General features: G+C 33.4%; 1 long non-coding RNA gene across 1 annotated transcript; it reads right to left on the bottom strand.

Moving 5' to 3' along the window:
* Window positions 1-1,033: 1,033 nt before the first annotated feature.
* On the bottom strand, window positions 1,034-2,048 carry LOC133193840 (uncharacterized). The gene is made up of 2 exons (XR_009722019.1): window positions 1,912-2,048; window positions 1,034-1,178 (listed from the first exon to the last, which is right to left on the bottom strand). It is a non-coding gene; the product is annotated as an uncharacterized LOC133193840 (long non-coding RNA).
* Window positions 2,049-7,305: the final 5,257 nt, after the last annotated feature.

Raw genomic sequence — 7,305 nt, forward strand, 5'->3', positions numbered from 1 at the left:
ACGTGCAAAAAGTGACCTTCGAGTTTGTGTGCATATTGCCACAAGAAGGAAATCGGGAAAATTCCCACGATTTATTGTTCGTTAAAACTATCAATTTTTGTATCGAAGTAGATAATATCTAGGTTTATTTAAACAAATATGGCTTACTGTTTAATTTATTAGTAGTATCCAATGCAATCCGCTTGAAAGTAATTAAAATTATGTTAACTTTTACAAGTGTGTATGAAAACTAGGCCTAGCGCCCATCAGTGAATTTATTCCCACGGTCTTTTTATAGCAAAATATTATAGAATACTAAAGAAATTTCCGTTCAGCACTGTTAGACATAGTACCCCCAAAAGGTTTTGTATGAGATATGATCTTAAATTCACTGTCAAGGAATTTTTGTTACATCACACAAAGCTTTGTGTCCAATATTTCAGACTAAAGATATCACTCTAAAAATTGTTTCAAATTGAAGATTAGTATCAGGACCAAGTCACCTAGGAAGGCCGAGATAGTTGCACTTGAAACAATTAAAATACAATTAAAATTTAATTCATTAGTATTGAGTGATGTAACGGAGACACTTCAAATTTAATTCAAATTAATTAATTACAACTGCATTATATCTTACTTGTGACACTCATTTTTGTTCCTTTGTATACAAAATTTCTGTCCATTGTTCTCATTTACACTCAAATCTAAAGACTAATGCATAAAAAGATCACCTTCTGTTTCAGACGTAACAGGACACAAACTTCAGCACACAGAAATGAAAATTTCCTCCAGAATTAAAATTAATTGAACAAATTTTTTATTAAAGGATTTGCACTTACATTCTGGCATTTTTTGGTCAAGTTTGCATAATCATATGGCAAAGGAAGAAAATTATATATCTCATTTCAACATATAGAGATGTAACACTGGACACTGAAGCCTTCTGGCAAACTTTTTTTTTTTTTAATATACTTCACTGTTAAGTTTTTACTTTGAATCAGATCACAGGAAACTTTAAGAAAATTTTAACTTAATAAATAAGTAAACAATTGAACAAATTTTCAGTTTTATTTAAATAATATACATTGTATTGTATATGCCCCTTTCTACACAAACGTCATTTTATCTTCTGTCAAGAGATCAATCTTGATCTTATCCGAGTTAAGAGTCACAGAAGAGATCTGTGGCCATTCTATGACCTGAAAAGAAAAGAAAAAATGGTGAAAAGGTAGTTTGAAAAGGATATTAAGATCTATACTCATACTTTGATAGTGATGTAACATTGATCTCATGATATTTTCACAAATTTAACTTGGACACAAGAACTGGTGTCCTATGTTACATCTTGTAATGAAGTTTAAACATGGCAGAACAATGTATAAAACACACTATTTCACTCAAGTTTATTGTGTGTTTTGCACTTCTTAAAACAACAATTAGGTATTTTTGTCAGAAGCAAATCAACAAAAAAAAATTTGCACATTCATAAATAGTGATGTAACGATGAAACATTGTGTTGTGGCTTAATAATCTCGTCAAAGTTACATCTTTTATAAATTTTCAGATATTTTCTAAAATTTTCTAAAATAGAGTTTACAATGGTTATAACTTGATACAATTAAATTAAGCTCAATCAGTTGAAATTTAATCACATGTAAATGAACATTTTTAAATTAAAAGATTTAGGTAATACTTAAATGGGGGGCGTGATGTAACTGTTGACACAATCAGTCCAAGCATAGTGTGAAAATATATAAGCATAATTCTTAGATTAGTGTAGCACAGTTCAATATTTACAGTTTATTACAAAATTAATTCTTATTTCTTTGCAAACACGCAAATCTGGCATTTATATTTTTCAAAATACATCCTTAAATCGCTGAAAAAGATGAGGTCCCAAAAAATGAGAGACGTAACATGTAAATGACCTACCTACTACTCGTGTCTCCTGTCATCGTTTTCTTGGAACTGATCCAACACGTGCACGGGTCTCACCAAAAATGAAAGTAGAGACCAGAAAATGTCATACAAACAGGATGTCGTCCTCTGGTCACCCGAGTATTTGATGTATGACATGTGTATACAGACGTAACATTTTGACACGAAAATACATATAAAATTATGATGATTATTTTTGAAATAATACTTTCAAAATTTGAACACAGCCATAGTTCGTAAATCTTTTACGACACTCTAATTGCTATAAATAGAACATATCGATCGAAGTTTCCTTCTGTTGTATCTGAAAGCGGCTGTGCGCGAGACGTAACAAAATTGACACGACATGTTACATCCCCAAGCATAAAATTTAACCATTGTTTAATTTTAAAAGTATTCAATATTCTTTTAAACAAACCCAGTAAATTTAATAAAAAAATTTGTGTACAATAAACGAATCAAGAAAATTAGGTGGAATGATTTTATTTACTGCTGCTATTCCTTCATTTCTTCGGACCATATGAAAAAATGTCACAGAGATTGTCCACAGAATTGCATCAAAAACAATCATTACAAGTTTGATTATTCGCTTGACAATCATTAAAACATCATTAGTTATTAAATATGATCATCAGAAAATTAGTAAATAAGTTTCTTCATCAAAGTTGTGAAACAAAAAGAAATAAATGGCAATTTAGATAGACGTAACGAAAATTCCTTGACAGCGAATTTAGGATCATATTCTCTTAACTAAAACTTCAAGAAGTGACTGAACGATCCTAATTTAATGCACAGACCGCCCAAGTTTCTAGATCCCCATGTCCCAACTCCCCGGGGCCCCTAGCCTAGTGAATATATAGACTGGTATTGCGTGTCTAGCTATCGTTCGAAAGTCAGACAGGCAAGCCAGTCTAAGTGAATATACTGCGTGGTGTAGATAAACTTGATAGGGAAACGTATATGAAAAAACTTTTGTTTCTTTGCTAAATAAGGCATATATTCTGTCCATCCTTTGTTAATTTCACTTTCATTCTCTTAAAACAATGTAAGACAACATGAATGAAACCATTCATGCACAGATCTAGAAGGGGAGGGGGTCTGGACCCCCCCTCCCCCCTGGAATTTGCAGCTATTAAATGTATATATACTAAACCAACTAAAAGTTACCTTGGACCCCCTTCCCAGAAAACACAGACCCCCTCCCCCTAAAAAACTGTGACCCGTGTTAAGTTGGTATGAAAAGTCATAGATATGAAGCTTTAGAAGTGAGCGATCCCCCCTCCCCAGAAATAGGTTTATCACGTTTTGGAAAGGATTTTTTAAAAAAACTTTTTTTTGTGTGTCAAGAAATTTCCAGGTTGTTTTTTTTTGACTGGGATGGACCCCCTTGCAAAAAATTCCTGTATCCGCACCTCTTTACTCAATAACCATAAACATAAAATTTCTCATTATTTCTAGTGGTCAATGTTACAGTAATAAGGCTTATCTAACAAACAGTATTGCTCTAAACCTTGCACTCAGACTACTAATTGACAGTGAAATTGATTTAATTTTAATATGGGTTAACACCATCCCTTATTAATAAGATTATTACTGAAAAATAAAAGAAAGACCTTATGAAGGAATAATGAATTTCATAATGTATTATTTTTCAATACATGTATGGTAAATAATGAAGACTACTTCAACATGCAGCTATAACTGTATTCTATATGACAATTAAGTAGCAATACATATTTATAGGATCTCCCATGATTTGTGGTTGGATATGATTTTTTATCCAATGAGTTGTGTGTTTTTTACCCCTGAGCCTTGGCAAGGGGAGAAAAACACACGAGTTGGATAATATCCAACTACAAATCATGGGAGATTGTTTTAATCATGTGTTATACATCACTTTCAATGTTTACCACTGTATTTTATACCCCTGTTCCCAAGGAGATTGGGTTTACTGTTTTATCCTTGTGTGTCGGTCTCTGTGTCTGTCCATAACAAATTTTTTTTTGCAGTTTTCTCAGCAACTACTCATTGCAGATGCTTGAATTTTAAAACAGTCTTTGTTTTGGCATGCCATATGGTGGAAATCATTTTTATATGAATCGGATGTCAACTTCCTGTTTATCCATGCATCTGTCCCTACCGATTTATTCACATATATATTCATATTAGTGGGGTTATAACTAGTGAGCATTGCAGGGTTCGACATTCACGCTCGTCACCTCGTTATTTCCATCCCAGAATGATTTTGGACAACCTGATTTTCAGTCTGGCTCGCCCAAATGACGACCTGGGACGAGTTGGGAATATTCAATAATGATGTTTAATATTTTAAAATAAACTTTATAAGCCTTATTATACTGCATTATGAGAAATTTGCAAAAGTGAACCAAAGTGCGGTTCTGAATTTGGTATAAAAAGTAGTTGGGTCTATGGGTAAAATATGGGTCTGCTGGGTTATAGATATTGCTTAATGGATGTTTTAAAAAGTTTTGAGTTTCTTCATTTTTGGCCAGTCCGTCGGGAGAGGGCAACCACACATTTTTTTTTTTTTTATAGATGGCCTTATCTGCAATATTGTTACATCGTCATTTTTCCAACACATAGATTATAATTAAGATATACATAGCAGATAGATGTAAATGAACGATGTTTTTGTCATATAAAAATTAAACATTTTTCAATTTAAATTTATATATGATAAATTGTAATATATTTTAAATTGTCAATTTTTATAGAGGTCAGTATGTAAAATTTACTAACTAAAGGCTGTGAAGTCAATCTATACAGGTTAAAAAACAAATATGTAATACATATGGTGTACCTTGTGTTAAAGTGAATCACAATCTTTTTGTTTTATTAAAATGTAATCCTGTAAAAAAAAAAAAAAACTGCTGTGCAGAAAAGATCAGAAATGAAAAATTATGGCATTTTTAGCTCACCTGAGCTGAAAGCTCAAGTTAGCTTTTCTGATCACATTTTGTCTGTAGTCTGTCTGTCTGTCTAGCTGTCCGTGTGTCGATCCGTCTGTAAACTTTTCACATTTTCAACTTCTTCTCCAGAACCTCTGGGCCAATTTCAAACAAACTTACCACAAAGCATTCAAGTTTGTTCAAATGAAGGGCCACCCCCTGATTCAAGGGGAGATAGTGCAGGGATTTATCAGTACCCTCTCAGGGGCCAAAATTCGGCCCCATTCCCAATTGAAAATACATTAAATTTTTCCCAATTTGGCAGTATTTTTTCCCAATTGCTAAACAATGCTTTTATATTTAATAAACACTAAGTAAATTTGTCAGATTGACTGTAATTTTCCTCTAATTAACTCATTTAGCAAAGCTACAGCCATAACACGTTTAAAAAAAACACTGTAAAACATCGCCGACTTTTAATCCGAATTTCCTCCGTTTTTCTGAAAATGGTGATATTGTGTTATTATGTAGATGTATTAAGTTATTTCCACCTACTCAATTGATCTATGAGGGAATGGTAAGAACTTTAGGCATTATTTTAGATAGAAAAATATATTTTCAATGCATTTTTACATATTAAAATGGAACTAAGTATAATTTTTTTTGCAGGAGGTTTATAAATCTCCAGTAACAGATAAATTCTAATGACCTAAATTGGAATCTCATACACACATGTACTACCTAAGTTGTATAAATACTTTATACTCATTGAAGTCATATTTAGTGTTATTTAAGAGTATTATTCTGATAATTGATCTTGTATGATGAAGTTGGATCATTAATTTGTCTGTTTGATTGCCCAAATTAGAATTCATGCTGAAATGTTAAATGAATTACATTGAATTACATTTGAATACATGATGTAAGCAAGATTTTTCATTTTTCCCAATTTCATCAAATAGCCGATAATTTTTTCCCAATTCCCCAAAAATGGCATTTCCCAAAATAGGCTGATGAATCCCTGTAGTGATAATTAAGGCCAAAAAAAATAATAGTCTTGTTTCCTGCTACCCGACCGACCCTATTTTTTTGCACCCGACCCTAAAGTTTTTAGCTCACCTGAGCTGAAAGCTAAAGTGAGCGTTTTTGATCACATTTTGTCCGTCGTCCGTCTGTCTGTCCGTCCGTCTGTAAACTTTTCACATTTTTGGCTTCTTCTCCAGAACCACTGGGCCAAATTCAACCAATCTTGCCATGAAGCATCCTTGGGTAAAGAGAAATTCAAGTTTGTTCAAATGAGGGGCCACACCCTCTTTCAAGGGGAGATAATTAGGAATTAGTGAAAAAATAATGGCATCATTTAAAAATCTTCTTCTCAAGAACCACTGGGCCAGGAAAGATGAAACTTATGTGGAAACATCCTCAGGTAGTGTAGATTCAATTTTGTTCAAATCATGACCCCCGGGGGTAGGGTGGGGCCACAATGGAGGATCAAAGTTTTATTTTACAAAGAAATATATAGGAAAAATCTTTAAAAATCTTCTACTCAAGAACAGCAAAGCCCTGATTAGTCATATTTATGTGGAAGCATCCTCAGGTAGTGTAGATTCAAGTTTGTTCAAATCATGACCCCTGGGGGTAGGGCAGGGCCACAATGGAGGATCAAAGTTTTACATAGGAATATATAGGAAAATTCTTTAAAAATCTTCTTCTCAAGAACAGCAAAGCCCTGATTGGTCATATTTATATGAATGCATCCTCAGGTAGTGTAGATTTAAGTTTTTTCAAATCATGACCCCTGGGGGAAGGGCAGGGCCACAATGGAGGATCAAAGTTTTACATAGGAATATATAGGAAAAATCTTTAAAAATCTTCTTCTCAAGAACAGCAAAGCCCTGATTGGTCATATTTATATGAATGCATCCTCAGGTAGTGTAGATTTAAGTTTTTTTCAAATCATGACCCTTGGGGGAAGGGCAGGGCCACAATGGAGGATCAAAGTTTTACATAGGAATATATAGGAAAAATCTTTAAAAATCTTCTTCTCAAGAACAGCAAAGCCCTGATTGGTCATATTTATATAGAAGCATCCTCAGGTAGTGTAGATTCAAATTTATTCAAATCATGACCCCCAGGGGTAGGGCGGGGCCACAATGGAGGATCAAAGTTTTACATCGAAATATATAGGAAATATTTTAAAAATCTTCTTCTCAAGAATGGCAAAGCCCTGATTGATCATATTTATGTGGAAGTATCCTCAGGTAGTGTAAATTCAAGTTTGTTCAAATCATAACCCCCTGGGGTAGGGTGGGGCCACAATGGAGGATCAAATTCTTAAATAGAAATATATAGGAAAATATATTCTGATGAAGAACAGCAAAGCCATGATTAGTCATTCTGATATGGAAGCATCCTCAGGTAGTGTAGATTCAAGTTTTTTAAATGAATACCCCTGGGGATAGGGATGGGCCACAATGGG

Source organism: Saccostrea echinata, unplaced genomic scaffold (genome assembly GCF_033153115.1).
Source record: "Saccostrea echinata isolate AGI-Se365-2 ecotype Australia unplaced genomic scaffold, CSIRO_AGI_Sech_v1 ptg000028l, whole genome shotgun sequence".
Taxonomy (NCBI): Eukaryota; Metazoa; Mollusca; class Bivalvia; order Ostreida; family Ostreidae; genus Saccostrea; species Saccostrea echinata.